Genomic DNA, 18,281 nt, shown 5'->3' on the forward strand with positions numbered 1-18,281 from the left:
ATACAATGTCTTTTTTTCCTGCCCCGATCAGTTTGTAATTTCTATGCTAGTAACTGCTTATTTAGATTATGGTAGCTTTATAGAATGCTTTATCATCTCTTCTGCTTAATCCCCCCTTACTATTCTTGTTTTCTTAATTTTATTAGCTATTCTAAATATTTATTATTTAATATGAATTTTAAATCATCTTGTCAAATTCTCCCCCCAAAATACCCTTATTGGCATATCTTAAAATCCATGGCATTTTAGATTTTTTGAAATATGATATACCAATCAATTTACCACATTTTCTTCTTACTTCTATTTGATATTACTGGAATTTCTTAAGTTTTCTAAATACATAATAATATCTCCAAGAAGATATAATTTTATCTCTTTTTTTACAAATTTATACCAATTATTTCATTTTTTTGGTGAGGGTAAATATTGCTGTGTTGTTTTTATGTTTTGGAATGGTTAGCGTGAACAATTTTAATTTCTTGCTGTTGGCTTTTTAGAGGTTTTAATTATAGGTAAGTAATTTCTTTTCCTATTTCACATAGAGTTTTTAATGGGTATGTCTGACAAATATTAACAACTGCCTTCTAATAAAATTTACCTTTATTAGTAAAAATCACATGATTTTTCTCCTTCAGCATATAAAATTACACTACTAATTTTCATGATTTTGAACCATTCTTGCATTTTTGGGATTAATTCTACTCAGTAATAGTGTATTATCGTTTGTATTTTTTTGTTACAATGCTATGTTCAGTCTGATTATATTTTCATTTGAGTTTTTTTGCTATTGTATTTATAAGATGGTTGGATTGCAATTGTTTTATCTGTACTGTCTTTAGCAGGTGTTAAGATTAAGCTGGTTTTGTGAACTGTGGGAAGATTTACATCTTTTCCTATGATCTAGAATAGTTTAAATACTTGGATGGATGATTTCTAAGGATTTGATTAAACTTAACCACAAAGGCATCTAGTCCTATTAACTTCTTTAATGGCTTCTTTTTATTCATCTTTCCAGTATTTTCTAAAGCATTTAGTATACTAAAGTTTGTCTACTTTCAGATCAATTTTAGTGGCTTACTTTTGTTATAACATCAGTTTCCTCTGAGTTATCAAATGTGTTACCACACATTTTCTTAGGTCTTTTAGTCTCTTCCAGAGCTGTAGTTATGACTCCTTTCTCCTTTCTAATCTTTCATATTTTGCTCCTTCTCTTTTTTCTTTAATGAGGTTTACAAGAGATTTATCTGTTTTATTATTCTGTTTAAATAGCCGCGGTCCATGTTTATTTATTTAGCCTTTCTAGCTTTTTTGTTTATTTTCTATTTCATAAATTTTAGATTTTATATTTATTAATATATTCTGGTTTATTTTGTGTATATTTTAATTTCTTAGGATAACTACAAGGTACCTTCGTTTTTAATCATCGGTTAATAATGATGCCACTTAAAGCTATAAATTTCATCTGAGTATAACTTCTTTTATGTTCCATAAATTTTGAGTTCTGTGTCCCATTTTTACTGCCTTGGGGATAGTTCGTAATTTCTGTTCTTATTTTTTTTTTGATCCAAGAGTTATTAAGAAATGTTTCTTAATGTCCAAATGTATTGTATAGCTATCAGGGAACATGAATTGTAAAGTCTGCACCTTGGGTTTTAAGCTTTCTTTTTGGCCAGCCACATGATCAATTTCTGTAAATATTCCAGGGACATTTAAAAAAATTATACAGTATTTAAAGGATGTAAGATTCTGTATTGGACTATTAATAGGTCTTGTTACTTATATTACTCATTTCTTCTACATTATTGCTTTTGTTTACTTGATTTAGTTTTGAATATGTATGTTAAAACCTCCCACGCTTTTACTTGATAGTTTTTGCTTTATTTAGTAGCTATGCTGTTTGGTGCCTTCAAGTAAAAAAAAAAAAAAATGCAACTGAATAAAAATATTTTTTCTGGTTTTGGAGATTTCAAAAGAGGTTCTGGTCACTGTTTGACCAACATCCAGGGCTTATATTCACCCACAGAAGATATTCTACTAAGCATTGCAAGCAAGTTCAGCCGTATACACCCTTCTATTAGAGCAATATAAGAAGTTTGACAAGAATGTCCTTATCTGTCAGATTATTTTACAGTTACCTATGCTCTGGTGAATCAGTGTGTTTAATGGTTAAGACTGTGGGCTCTTAAGTCAGACTGCCTGGTTTCTAAAATCTGGTCCTGTCACATAAATTACTTAACCTTGTTCAGCTCCATTTTCATGCCTGATAAATGGGAGATAATGCAGTGCACCTCATAGCATTCTTGTAACAATCCAGTGAAGGAATCCATAGGAACCTTGGAGTCAGGCATGTAGTATACACTCAATAAATGTATACACGCGATAAAAATTACCTGTTATATTATACTAAATTCTTAAAGCTCTCCTAAGACCATGTGTGTAAATATTCTTTGAAAAGACCATGAAATTACATACAAATGTAAATCAGCAATGGTATTATTAAAACAAACAAGAGCAATGCAAGTGCTTCCAAAATATAATTATGTTATGTTAATATAATATAATTATGTTATATATAATTATAGAGAATAAAATTATATGAAATTATATACAATAAAACAATACCAAAAATTGAGTGCAAGTCCTTCGAGGACAGGGCTGTGCTCCATCCCACAGCAATAGATCCATTGTTCAAAGAAAAGAGCTGGGAACACTGTAGAATAAAGCAAAATATTTTTTTTTAATTTTCTATGATTAAGTACTGTTCTCAATAAAGTCTTGCTGAACTAAACAGAATCAAGATTCTAATTTATTATCTCATATCTCTCTCTGCTACAAAAGGATGCCTCTAAAATGTCTTATAAAAACACTTTTAAAAATATCACTGGAGTAGTATAAGTCAAGATTTATCATCCACAAGCTAAAACACACACACACACACACAAAACAGTAAATCAAAAACCATGAAACCTGACACACTTTGGAAGACATTTAAAACCCTCTGCCTCCATTTCCTAATATAAAGAAGAGGGTTTTTTTTTTTTTAAATATGAGAATGTCTCCATTTCCTTGGCGCTTTGAATCCCTATGAGTCAATAACTTTTGCAGCATTATGCAAAGTGGTCTAAAAAGAGAAAAAAGTTGGGGGGGAGTTACATCTCCTGCCTTGTATGAGTTTAAATCCTAGCTTCAGATTCCTGGCACACACTTAAAAACTTTTGTAAACCAACATGTAACGAGTACAGTCTAACATAATGCAAATTGAGTACCTGAACACTGAGGGGAAGAAAATTGAAGAAGCTATTAGCATGAGAGAAAATTCGCCACTGATCATCTGAGCTCCCTAACACGAGTACTTTTAAGACTCTGGAATGCTTACAAATCACCAGCAGAACCTGTTAAAATGAGGATTTCAAGCTCCAGCTCCAGAGATTCTGATTCAATAGGTCTGTGAGGGGACTTAAGTATCAGAAGTTTTATTAGACTCATAATCAGAGGAAGGACATAATGTCTCTTTTTTTTTTCCTCTGGAAAATGAAACAACATAATGTTTAACATGTAAAGATATGGCATGGTCTTACTTCACCTTGATCTCCTCACCAGACAAATGGGGAGGAGGAGGAGAGATAGTTCCTGAAGACTCTTCTAGCTCTGTGATGCATGTTTGTAAAAATCCAGGCCACGTGCATCACACAGACATTTCTTAATTGTACCAAAGATCTGCACTACCTAGATTTTCCACCTAGATTTTTACCATGGATAAGTTCTCATTTTATGGTATGGTAACCCATCATTACTAACACCATTAAAAATTGTGTCATCATCACAAATAGATTAAAAATCTACCAGCCAACCAGGAACTATTTGCAAACAATAAGACATTGAAAGTCAATATAATTAATATAGAGAAATTATTTCAGAAAAGCATTAACACTAATAAAAAAAAGAAGGGAAAAGAACATAAGACAATTTGTAGTACAAGAAAAACAACTGGCTCAAAACGCCTATGGAAAAATTCAAATTCTCTAATATTTAAAGAAAAGCAAGTTAAAACAACAAGGATTTCAATTAGCAAATTTTTTTTTTAATGATAATAACTCTACTTAAGGATGTTATGAAAAATGGACACTCTTATACAGTCCTGGTGTTGATTTTTGAATTTTTCTGAAAAGTAGTTTGTAATACATATCTAGAACCTTTAAAAATTTAGACTGTTTTAGTAATTCTTGTCTAGGAGAAAATGCTAAGGAAATAGTAAGAAATTCAAAGTATGGCTAAAAAATGCTCATTGTAGAATGATTATAAGAACAGTAAGTTAGAAACAATCTACACATAAAAATGAGGTTATTGCATAAATTATAGTTTTTCATATTGTTGAAATAGTATATAGCCATTAAATTATGTTTGTTTTTGAAGAACATTAAATAGGAGAAAATGTTCAATATAAAATGTTAAGCAGGAAGAGAAGGATTAAAATTACGTATTTGGCAAAAATCCTAAATATTTATTTTTGCATAGTCTGTGTGCAAACACAACTGGAAAAATTGCATCAAAGTCTTGAGTGTTGTTTCTGTATAGTAGGATTATGGGTAATTTCAATCTTTCTCCTTATAATTTTCTATACTTTCTGAATATCCTACGATGCATTTGTGTTCCTTTCATATTGAGAACTGAAAAAATTAATACCATAGCATATCAAAGGTTCACAGGGCAGAATCTATTCCCCAAATAAACACTTTTATTTCCAACCAATTGCAGATGAAAAGCAATTTTTCATACGTGTATATAGCTGGAACAAGGACTAAATCAAGTAAAGTTCCTATATCATTAATAGAAATGATGTAGTCAGTGTGAAGACTTCCATGTACTGTCAATACTTACGTATTCAGGAAAATCTCAAGCCATAATTCTTTAAAGCTAATTCATCTCTCTTAAGAACTGAGGAAAAATTGATATATGAAAAAGTTGGAGGGCACCCAGAGAGAATGCAATGCCAGCTTGATTCACAAAGTTTTTTCCTGTGGCCCAGATTGTCCTAAACAACCCCTAGAAGAGGTCCACCAGGCCTCTCAGCCTCTCTCAGAGGTGAGGAGAATAAACACACCCATAATACTTAAAGCCTAGTTGGAAAATCAAGAATTGGATGGACTTGGAGTCTGCAAGCGGGAAAGACTATACTAGTTCCTAAACCCAACTATACATAGAATGACCTGTGGAACTTGTTAACTCTTGACCCCACCCCCAGAAATTCAGAAGTCTGAGGCTACGTTCAGGAATGTGTATTTTGAATATATATCTCAGGTGATTCTAATGAAGTCTAAGTTCCGGGACCAGAACTTGAGAGTCACTGACCTAATACCAATGAGGCAATTTAGGCCCAAAGAGGTAAAGTTCAGTTACTTAACTAGTAACAGAGCATCTGGATGTCTTCCTGTATATGACCTAAGTAATAACAGAAAGGAAGGGTTGCAAAGAGGAATGTTATTTCCTGAACATAAACTGTAATTAGTTTGAGAGGATGCAAAGGAGGGGCAAGGGACTATGGAGGAAGAAAACTTTCTGTTGAGTATGCTCAGTGTGGGCAGGTATCTACCTATAAATTGACCAGGGATTTGTGCGGCTCTTACAAAAGTCCTGAATGTCAGAATGTTTCTTATGATAACTTAGATAACTCAGAACCCAGCTTGGAAACTAAATAGCCATATATGGTGAGACTTTTTGGCAGTTCGTATTTTTTCATTATCTTTTTTTAAAGATCAGCTCACCAAAAATCACTAAAAGTGTATTTGCTGTGTGATGTTACAGCTATTCAAATAAAACAAACACTGACTTTCTACCTGGCTCTTTTATCCTTGGTTGGTTTTACTAGTTGACCTTCTAAAATGGGGAGTTATTAAGAGAAGAAATCACACAACAATATTGTATGAACTTTCATATATCCAAGCAAAGGAACACTTTCTTTTTTTACTAAGCACCTACTATGTGTCAAGCACATTTAGTTAGTTGGAATAAGTCTTGTTAAGTAGTCATTATTATTCCTCATTTTATAGATTAAGAAATAACAAGAATGAAAATAAGATTAAATATTTCATTTAAGGCCACAAAACCAGAAAGTGGCCAAGTGGGAATTTGAATCCAGGACTAACTTGTAAGCTCAGGTTCTTTCTACTTTCCCATAGTGCCTCCTTCATAATGAAAAATATTTTTGTCAATAGAGAATATTTGAATAAAAAAGCCAAAACACAAATGTTACTCTATATGGTAAGTTTTTATCTGTACCTTATTAACAACTGTAATTCTTGATTCACTATATTCTTGCTCTAGAGAAGTAAAAAATATATTCTGCATCAGATTTTAAAAAATTATTATTATATAATTTATGGGGAAACATTACAGATCTAAAATCACCTTCTTGGTGTTTTAGTCCTTGAGTGACAATCTAAATTGTGCACTTGTTCTTTTTAAATAGCCACTGATTACAGGATTGAAAAGGCTTGTTATATCAGAGTGGTCTAATTTTTTGAAATTTCCCTGTGGGTCACTGTATTCTCACATATGGTAAAACCTTTCTCAGAGGGTTGTGTTGAAATTACAGTGGAAGTTGCAACAGGAGTCTGATCAGTTGTCAGTTTCTCTTTGGGTCCAAGAGCTACGTGGGAAATTTCTCTCTTGAAAATCAATCTGGTTTGGAACAAGAACAGAAGAAAGTCAATGCCATAGTGGTTGTAACCAAAAAAGTGTGAAATGAAGACAGTTTAGATACATGTTGTCTTATCACACTATTGCCTCTATCCAATTTAAAGAAGTAGCATGTTCTAATTAAAATTCAGGGGAATAACATGGGAACAATTGTATCATCAGGGAGATACATTTTTTTTAATTAATTAATTAATTTATTTATTTATTTATTTTTGGCTGTGTTGGGTCTTCATTGCTGCATGCGGGCTTTCTCTAGTTGCGGCGAGCGGGGCCTATTCTTCGTTGCGGTGCATGAGCTTCTCACTGCAGTGGCTTCTCTTGCAGTGGAGCACGGGCTCTAGGTGTGCGGGCTTCAGTAATTGTGACTTGCGGGCTCTAGAGCGCAGGCTCAGTAGTTGTGGTGCACGGGCTTAGTTGCTCCGCAGCATGTGGGATCTTCCTGCACCAGGGATCGAACCTGTGTTTCCTGAATTGGCAGGTAGATTCTTAACCACTATGCCACCAGGGAAGTCCTGGAGATACATTTTTAACACAGAAATATTATTTATAATTATTAGCTTTATTATCATTACCATATTCATTAAACATCTGAGTTCTAGAGAGGTTTTCAAAAGCATATTCCTTTGCAACATTGAGTCACGTTGTATTAACACCAGATTCCATAGACTTTGAACTTATCCCCAATAGTCTATTTTTACTGGAACTAAAGACAATAAACTGAGTATACTGTGAAATATCCATAGATATGCATCCCCTGGGCGCTCCCGAGTTTTTCTCCTTAATCCTTACTAGGTCCCTGTGAAGCAGAAGCAGGGGCACTGTCTTCAGTAATCAGATTAAAAAAACAGAAAGCAAAAAACAAAAGTTGGCGAGTATGTGCACTGAAGTCATGTATTAACCCAATATAGAGGGACCTCAGTTCTTAATATACGACTACAATGAGAATTCATTCCAGATCCGATAGTTTAGAGAACAGAGTATGACGATGACGTGGGAGAAGGAGTAAATACAGATGTCCCCTACCCTTCTCCCCTCTGCCTTTCCTAGTCCATATTCCCCAAAAGAGGAATGAGGGAATTCTAAAGAGCCAAAGCAGAACGAGGGAACTGTGGAGAAGGAGGTTATATTTCCTGGCTTCATGTAGTGTTAAACTAACAAAATAGGCTATGTCTTTTGCTAAATTAGCATATAACCTCCAATGGACATTCAGATGTAATGATATCTCTAAGCAGAACTTAAGTGGGCGGTTAATAGGCTTCAGTTTTCCGTCTTCAGCTATTTTCTCTATGTATTCCCATTGTTAGGAATGTATCCATTTCTATCCGAAGCTTAAATTCTCATCTTTACCCTAATGAACACAAATTTTATATCTCCAACACTAATTTTTCAGTCAAGCTTTAGTTTCATATTTATTTCCAGGAAATAAAATGCCAACAGGACACTTCTGCCAGAACATTCTGCTTTAACCCCAAGTGTCTAAAAATCAATTAAGGCACACTCCCACCTTAATAAGCTTTCTTTATGTGCAGCTCCATTCTCCACCCCACCCCCCATACACACACACGTTTTCCAAAGTACTCAAAAGCTTAAACCTTAGACTCATCTTCTAATCTTTTCTATACCCCACCCCTAATAGTCAGTTACCAAGTTCTGGCATCTTTTTCTTTTATGGTCTCTAACGTTTATCCCTACCTTGTCATTTCTTCAAATCTAGGCCTTTATCTTCATACAAAATTGCAGTCTCCAACAAATTTTTAGTAATAAACTTTCTGATATACTAAACCCTACAATAAACTCTCTGATATACCAAAGCTAAGTTAATCTTTATAAAACCTCTAATATCATGCCATTTACTTGCTTAAAAATCTATACTCCATCATTGTGGCCTTTCTAATCAAGTCGAAACTCCTCAGCCCAGCATTTGAGATTTTCCATTATCTGACCTCACCTTGCCTATCCAACTATATAAAACCCAATTTGAACATGATTCCTGAGTCTATACCTTCTGCTTTGTTCAGAGATCCCCTTAATGCTTCCTTCTCTCCTCAAAGCACACCAAGTATGCTCATTCTAAGCTTAGCACTTATCCATGAACTTCTACTTGGAATGCGTGACCTTTCATTACCTAAGTGCTACAACTTTCAAGACCCAATTCCAATGTCAACTTTTTAGTAAAACTTTTCCTGATAACTTCTCTACAGAATAGTTATGTGCTTCTCTAAATGTCTACAACGTGGACCATGTGAATCTGATTATAGGCCACCATGTGTTGTTTTTTTAGCTGCCTTATTTTATAAACTTGCCTCCTCCTGGATTGCAAGCAGTTGAAGGACCTTGACAAAAAGTGGTTTTGTTTGTTTAGTTGTTTCTCTAGTAAAAGTCAGAGAACAAAACAGTTACAAGACTATACATTAGGTTTGAGGTAGTCTTAATTATCATAATTTAAAATCTCTTTTTTAAATGTTAAGGGTCTTAAGAAGTCTTTAACCTCATTTCTGAGCGTGAAATTTCATTGCCCGACGTAAGGCTTAAGATCATTTGGTTAGAGAAGCACGTGGAGACAGAGTCACAAATTCTCCCTCACACAGGTCAGTTTTGTTCAGTTCTCTGTTTACTTTACCCCTGTTCCTGGCTCAGTATTTAGTTAATGTGTGAGAGAGAATGCTGATGCACATTTGCAATTTTATCACCGCTTCTCTAAAAACAAAGGAAAGCGGTGCTAGGTCAGTAGCATTTTTCTCCCATTTGAAAGTGAGTACATAAACTACATGAAGACATTTAGCAGAGAGCCTAGGAAAGATTACTGAAAGAAAAAGTGCTTAATCCTCATGATTGACAAAGCAGAAAGATTGGTTTGATGTATCTGATTGTCTTAGGCTGGGTTCTCAACAACAGTGCCTGAGACAAGGATTTACACACAAATGACATATTAAGGAAGGGCTCCAGCAGAAACTTACAGGGAGTAGAGCAAGCAAGTCCTGGAATGGGTAAATAGGGTGTTATTTTAGGCAAAGTCTCAACCTCAGTCTGATGCCAGAAGGAGCTCTGGAGGTAAATTATTCATTCACCAGTCAGTCCTTGGCTACACCCTGATCTAGTGAGTCATCAACTCCCAAGCACTTCCATCCCTGTGTGCCACAAAGCCCCTCCAGTAGCCCAAGGGCAGCCTCCAGCAAACACACAGGGCAAGAGGATGGCCAGAACTGGCAAACAGGCTCCAAAGGGATCTGGGTGGAGCACAGGCAGTATGTTTCCTAGGGTGTTCCTAGTTCTGTACCAGAAATAATATAAATGCTTATTTCAAATGCTTGTATGTACTTAGAAAAAAAATGTTAACAGATAAAAGTCCAATTATTAACTGTGGGCTGTGAGGTTGAAGAAAGGAAACTTTCACATTTTACTTTCCACACTTCTATATTATTAGAACTTTTACAGTAAGCATTACTTCTGTAAGAGAAGAAAAAAAAAAGCTATTAGCAAAACAAGTTTTTCTACCAAAAACTCAATGATGTATTTTGTTTGATTTAATCATGTTACTGTTGTTTTTGTTGCTAGTAACTCTAGCAAAGTAATACCATCTGAATAAAAATTTATTATCTAGACTGTTAAAATGCTTGAGTCCATTCAGTAATTAACAACTTGCATTCTTACCCAGTATAAATGATATCCATGGTACGCCCAGAAAGAAAGAAGCCTTGTTAAGGTTTAATTCTAGAAGGGGAGTTAACTGGTTTTGCAATCTGTGGGCACTAGGAGTTTGGCTTTAATTGTAAGATATGGTCCACTCATCTATTTATCATCATTTATATCAAAAAAAAATTGAAGGAAAAATTTTTAAATTGCCTTTGAAAATGTATTTTAAAAGTACTTTGGAATTTTAGCTGAAAGGTAGGATCACATTTGGTTAAAGCCTTGCCTGCTTTGGTATAATTGGGTAATAGCAGTTGGTCAGACCTGTGCATTAAGAAGAGTAATCTGGGGAATTCCCTGGTGGTCCAGTGGTTAGAACTCTGCACTCTCACTGCCAAGGGCCCGGGTTCAGTACCTGGCCAGGGAACTAAGATGCCACAAGCCGCGCAGCAAGGCCAAAAACAAAAACAAAACAAAAAGAAGAAGAGTAACCTGGCAGCTATATATAGTATAAATTAGAGGAGCAAAAGAGAGGTAGCAGGAAGGTCAGTTAGAACTCTACTAGAATAATCCAGGTAAGAGGCAATGAAGGTGATAAATAATGGTAAAGGAGCAAGCATTTATCACGTGTGCCCTATATGAACTGGACTACTAGTAACCAAGTAGTAAATGAGGACAATGATGATTTTAAAAATTAGAAGACATACATGAATTATTATGGAGATGAAAATTAGTAGAAACTACTTAGATAGAAGGGCTAAAGGAGAGAGTGTGGTCAAAGATGACTGGAAAAGATAGTGACTATTTTAGCGAGACAATGTTGAGTTTGTAAAGAAATGCTGAATTTTAAATACAGATGGATATAGACATAAGAATATTCAACAGGCAGTGGAAATAAGTGCCTGGAATTATGGAGGAGTTGGAAGTATAAATTTGAGCCATCACTAGTGGGGTGATGGTAGAAGCTAAAAGAGTAGGTAAGGAGAGCAAGGGTAACAAACCAGAGAGAAAGAACAGGGAATGGAACCATGGGTAATGACCAGATTTGGAGGGCAGTAGGATCCTGAAAGAGACAGGGAAGAGTGGGAAAGGGAGATTAAGAACATGAAGTATCATGGAAAGCAAGAAAGGAGGCCAATCCTGGGAAGTGTCAGGAATATGAAGGCAGGATATTCTGTTGTTTTTCACTGTTAGGAAACTGAAAGTTATAAAACAACCTTATTTCCATCAATTTTCACAGATCAACAATCAGAGCCCTAGAAGAAATCAAATTCTATATAACTGAGAATTTAAGTAACTCAAAAAGAAGTATTGTATTTTATCTGGCTAAATTTTCCCCAGAGAATATAGCTCTGTTCTTATTCCATATTTATTCAAATTACCCCTTTTATCCTCAATGACAAAATAAAAAATTCTGCAATCTTTGGACCACCCAGGGAAGGAATTAACCTGTCCTCTTGAGTCATCACTAAAGATTTCATGGGCTTAAAGTATAATCCAAAGTAAACCCACCAAATAAAGCAAGCAATCATCATTTGGGTCAGGTAACTAAGCAGACGTCAAAAACACAACTGAGGAGAGCATATACAAGAAGTTAGGGGAGGATCCAGGCAGTGTGCACCATTTAACAAGCCATGGTTAGGTACAGGAGGGAACACAGCCTCGAGAAAGTAGGAAAAGTTTCACAGATGAGAGCACACATGCTTAGTCTAGCACCTGAATCACCTTCATGGCCTTGGGACCATGGCACTCTGGTGCTTTCACTTGCTCTACTCCTAGCCCAAGGGCTTACTTACTTCCCCACAGAGTCTTGACCTGGATTGTCCTAAATCTTTAGTAATTACAACTTTCAGGAGCCTTTAAATTTAAGTATTCAATTTATGAATTATCCTCAGACTACTAATATTTGTTCCTATTTCATGCTTTTTCAGAGCAGCTTATACCCTGATCCAAAATTTATATTTATATTTATACACACCCACATGCACACACACACTCACACTTTAAAGATAGTGCTATAAACTATTTTCAGAAATCCGATTAAACCTTAGACCTTATATTTAAAATTTAATTTTTTTACTGTCACCATTAAATTGTTCCTTGGTATAAAATGACCCAGATTTTCAACATGAAATGTATTTGTTACCCTGGCTATTTGCAGTCTGGGAAACCATTTTCACTGCTCAGTGACTTGTATCATATAGGTAGCATTTGTATTATTTTAAGCACCTACACACATTCCTGTTATGATTACAGTGATTAAAATAAATACACTTTCTAAATGTTTGAAGAAACTTAATAACATTGTTCCAGAAACAACTGTCCATGCACTAGACTCTGTGTTTATGCCACATGGAGTGGGCTACACTATACTTGAACGTTGAATCATGCCACCCACTTGGCTGAGTTTTTGGACTCATGGACTGATCATTGCAGATGATCATCACTTCATTCGAGTCAATACATTTTCCTTGGCATTCAGCATTTTCGAGGAATCAGCACGAATAGTTTCACACATGTGTTCCTTTCTTTTAAGAAGAAAGTGGGAAGAAGAGTGGGATTTTCCCCTGGTATTGTCCTAAAATAAATAAAATTAATTCTGTGTAAATCTGAGAATATGTAATAGGATAATAATCATAAAAGTATTCAAATTATTGACTGCTTTGGTGGGGACCATCTATTAATTTTTATAGGGCATATTGATATATCAGTGACTTATGTGTCAAACCTTTGTAATTTGGAGCCATCAAGAAAGTTCTTTGTGGAAGATAAGGTAAGGAATAGAGTGGAATATATAGTATAAGAGTCTGCTCTGTAAGTTAAAACTTTAGTTGATCAATTTCCCATAGAAAAGTGATTTAGAGTAAACAGCAAATCTCTGCTAATTTTCTTCCCTTCTTAACTGATAGCCTCACACTCTCATCAGCACATATACCACCTTTGCATGCGTGACACATTCAAGGCAGTTCAATGGAATGCTGCAAACATGAATTAAGCTCATTGTATCTGTTCATTGTTCTTTATGCTATGAGAAGGCAGAGACCATTGGTGTGACGTCTGCCCTCAAGTAGCTTATAATCTTATAAAAGCAGATGACTAGCCAACTGTAACACCAAGCAGAATAAAATAAATTTTAACACAGATATAGAAACAATATGCTGCCAAAAAATAGAAATGGAGACTTTAGTTCTTAACGTAAGGAATCAAAAAAGGCTGTTTAATCTTTGAGGATTACTTGCTTTCCTAATAAGAACCTTAAATATTGATTTTTCTGTAAGTCTTTGCAGATGACCAGAACAACTGAGCTACTTTTATGTATTTCATCTGACGTGTCATTAATCTCCATATTCATTCATTTAACAAATAAATACCAAACATCTTTATGTGCCAAGAATGTCGCTGGGAACAACATTGAATGTGAATTAGTCCTGCCCTCAAGGAGATTACACTCTGGTGGACAGAGAAAATACATGAAAAGTAATAAATCTGACAAATATTAGAAGTTTTGGAAGAGAACATATCAAGACAGAAAGGGAACAAAAAAATATAGCAGCCAATTCTTTTTCCTAGGAATTGGAGGTTAAGTTAGGTCAGAGACGAAAAGCTAATAATGAAGATAATGGAGACTTAGTTTAAGGTTGCCTTCCCTTTGGTCAGCTACCAGAACTTCCAACTAGCAGTGCAATGATATGCACAAAATCAGGGGGACAGACTAGTAGAGGCTGCTTCAAATGCATTGCTTATTTCTTAAGAAGTTCTAAAGTTCACTGTGCTTGGTAAGAAGAAATTCCAGAGCCAGAGGAGCCAAAACCCCAGGTTCTTAGATGTTCAAACTTTTAGGATGCAGAAGGAACTGTATCATCACCCATGAGTCTACCCATTTATCATACAAGAAATTCTTGATGGACCACAATTATGTACGTTCTAACTGCATCATCAGGCCTACATCAGACTTGACCATGGCCTACAACAGAGACCAATAAACGGTTGATGGAACATTGCAAGTTGAATACATGTATTTATCACCATCACCACCCAAACCCATCTAGAATAACAGTAAAGAAATTTTCTTTTTTTAGTTAAAAACAAAAAAACACAAGGACAAAGAGAAGGAAGTGAAGACAGTAGTTAAGGCTTATCAGCAAAATTTTGGAAAATGGAGTGACAATAGATATGAGTTAGCTGACACTGCAGATCAAAGGAAAGTGTAAGTAGAAGTGCTTTTGCAGGAAAATAGTAATGAGTAGTTCAAACCCCAGAAACGCTCAGGAAAGGAGGTATCAATTACCACTCAGGAATCAGCAAGCTGAGAGTGAAGATGACGCATCGTACAGAACCCAAGGGAATCCAGGGAAATTTCATATTAGGAAAGATGAGATTCTCTAACCCCCTTCCTTTTATCACCTACCAGTTTGCTGGCAGCCAGGATTGTACTGCCAGGGTATCATATTTTGTCTCCAGAATATAAGACTGGAGTATTCCTCTCTGAAAAGAGAAAAAAAAAAAAAAACCTAAGAACACTGATTGGACAAGTCCAATCATCCTGCAGCAAAGTTCCCCATTTAACAAACACAACCCTCCCCCAAAACACACACACCAACAAACACATAGTCACAGAGCCTCTAATCAGCTCTTTATACTACCTCACTCTAAGATAGGACTATACATTCAAGGCTCAAAACCTCTAACCTGGAACAGAGAAACCAAAATAGACAAACAGAAAAAAAAAAAAAAAAAAGGACCTGGAGGAAACAGAGATAATGCAGTGAACATGAGGAAAAACTAAAATAAATAATAACAAATAAAACTAGCCTTAATATTCTCAGAGAGATATTCCACTCATAAATTGAAAACAGATGGATTTTTTAATGAAGCATGAAGAGAATTATAAACCACTCTTGGAAATTAAAAATATAATTTAAAAATATTTTAAAATCAGTAGAGGTTTGGAAGATACTTTGAGGAAATCTAGAAAATAAATACCAAAAAGCAGGGAAATAGGAAAATAAGGACAAGATTAGGATAGCAATCCAGAGACTCTGACATCCAAAGAGTAGGAGTTCAAGAAAACATGACTACAGAAAACAGAGGGGGCACCAGGGGGCGCCTTCAAGATGGCGGAGGAGTAAGAAGTGGAAATCACCTTCCTCCCACAAATACATCAAAACTACATCTACATGTGGAACAACTCCTATGGAACGCCTGCTGAACGCTGGCAGAAGACCTCAGACTTCCCAAAGGATGCCCTCAGGAGACCTACACGCAGAGGCGGGGCCAAATCCAAAGCTGAATCCCAGGAGCTGTGCGAGCAAAGAAGAGAAAGGGAAATCTCTCCCAGCAGCCTCAGGAGCAGCCGATTAAATCTCCACAATCAACTAGATGTACCTGCATCTTTGGAATAACTGAATAGACAACGAATCATCCCAAAATTGAGGAGGTGGACTTTGTGTGATTTTGTCTGTATAGCTTTGAATTAACCATTTGTCCTAGGGGTCTGTCTGTCCGCTTTTTTTTTTTTTTAGGATAGTTTTTAGCACTTGTTATCATTGGTGGATTTGTTTATTGGTTTGGTCGCTCTCTTCATTCTTTCTTTTTTTATTACTTTTTAATTCTTTTTGTACTTTTAATAATTTTTTTATTTTTTAATTTTAATAACTTTATTTTATTTTATTTTTCTCTTTCTTTCTTTTTTTCTCCCTTTTCTTCTGAGCCGTGTGGCTGACAGGGTCTTGGTGCTCCGGCTGGGTGTCAGGCCTGAGCCTCTGAGGTGGGAGAGCCAACTTTAAGACATTGGTCCACCACAGACCTCCCAGCCCCACATAATATCAAATGGCGAAAGCTCTCCCACAGATCTCCATCTCAACGCGAAGACCCAGCTCCACTCAACGACCACCAAGCTACCGTGCTGAACACCCTAGGCCAAACAACTAGCAAGACAGGAACACAACCCCACCCTTTAGCAGAGAGGCTGCCTAAAATCATAATAAGTTCACAGACACCCCAAAACACACCACCAGACGTGCTCCTGCCCACCCAAAAGACAAGATCCAGCCTCATCCACAAGAACACAGGCACCAGTCCCCTCCACCAGGAAGCCTACACAAACCACTGAACCATCCTTACCCACTGGCAGCAAACAGCAAAAACAACAGAAACTATGAACCTGCAGCCTGAGAAGAGGAGAACCCAAACACAGTAACTTAAGCAAAATGAGAAGACAGAGAAACACACAGCAGATGAAGGAGCAAGGTAAAAAACCCACTAGACCAAACAAATGAAGAGGAAATAGGCAGTCTACTTCAAAAAGAATTCAGAGTAATGATAGTAAACATGATCCAAAATCTTGGAAATAGAATGGAGAAAATACAAGAAATGTTTAACAAGGACCTAGAAGAACTAAAGAGCAAACAAACAATGATGAACAACACAGTAAATGAAATTAAAAATTCTATAGAAGGAATCAATAGCAGAATAACTGAGGCAGAAGAACAGATAAGTGACCTGGAAGATAAAATAGTGGAAATAACTACTGCAGAATAAAGAAAAAAGAATGAAAAGAATTGAGGACAGTCTTAGAGACATCTGGGACAACATTAAATGCACCAACATTCGAATTATATGGGTCCCAGAAAAAGAAGAGAAAAAGAAAGGGACTGAGAAAATATTTGAAGAGATTATAGTTGAAAACTTCCCTAATATGGGAAAGGAAATAGTTAATTAAGTCCAGGAAGCGCAGAGAGTCACATACACAATAGATCCAAGGAGAAACATGCCAAGGCACATATTAAGCAAATTCTCAAAAATTAAATACACAGAAAACATATTAAAAACAGCAAGGGAAAAGCAACAAATAACATACAAGGGAATCCCCATAAGGGTAACAGCTGATCGTTCAGGAGAAACTCTGCAAGCCAGAAGGGAGTGGCAGGACATATTTAAAGTGATGAAAGGGAAAAACCTACAACCAAGATTACTTTACCCAGCAAGGATCTCATTCAGATTCAATGGAGAAATTAAAATCTTCATAGACAAGCGAAAGCTAAGAGAATTCAGCACCACCAAACCAGCTCTACAACAAATGCTAAAGGAACTTCTCTAGGCAGGAAACATAAGAAAAGGAAAAGACTTACAATAACAAACCCAAAACAATTAAGAAAATGGTAATAAGAACATACATATCGATAATTACCTTAAATATAAATGGATTAAATGCTCCAACCAAAAGACATAGACTAGCTGAATGGATACAAAAACAAGACCCATACATATGTTGTCTACAAGAGACCCACTTCAGACCTAGGGACACACACAGACTGAAAGTGAGGGGATGGAAAAAGATATTCCATGCAAATAGAAATCAAAAGAAAGCTGGAGTAGCAATTCTCATATCAGACAAAATAGACTTTAAAATAAAGACTATTACAAGAGACAAAGAAGGACACTACATAATGATCAAGGGATCTATCAAGAAGATATAACAATTGTAAATATTTATGCACCCAACATAGGAACACCTCAATACGTAAGGCAAATGGTAACAGCCATAAAAGGGGAAATCGACAGTAACACAATCATAGTAGGGGACTTTAACCACCCCACTTTCACCAATGGACAGATCATCCAAAATGAAAATAAATAAGGAAACACAAGCTTTAAATAATAACTTAAGCAAGATGGACTTAATTGATACTTATAGGACATTCCATCCAAAACAAGCAGGTTACACTTTCTTCTCAAGTGCTCATGGAACATTCTCCAGGATAGATCATATCTTTGGTCGCAATTCAAGCCTTAGTAAATTTAAGAAAATTGAAATGATATCAAGTATCTTTTCTGACCACAACGCTATGAGGCTACATATCAATTACAGGAAAAAATGTGTAAAAAATACAAACACATGGAGTCTAAACAATACACCACTAAATAACAAAGAGATAACTGAAGATATCAAAGAG

General features: G+C 35.7%; 1 long non-coding RNA gene across 2 annotated transcripts in view; it reads left to right on the forward strand.

The window, feature by feature from the left end:
• LOC309640448 overlaps positions 1-18,281 on the forward strand; it is a 160,113-nt gene that overhangs the window by 25,208 nt on the left and 116,624 nt on the right. The window lies entirely within an intron of this gene.

Source organism: Balaenoptera physalus, assembly GCF_965194825.1.
Source record: "Balaenoptera physalus genome assembly, chromosome: 13".
Taxonomy (NCBI): domain Eukaryota; kingdom Metazoa; phylum Chordata; class Mammalia; order Artiodactyla; family Balaenopteridae; genus Balaenoptera; species Balaenoptera physalus.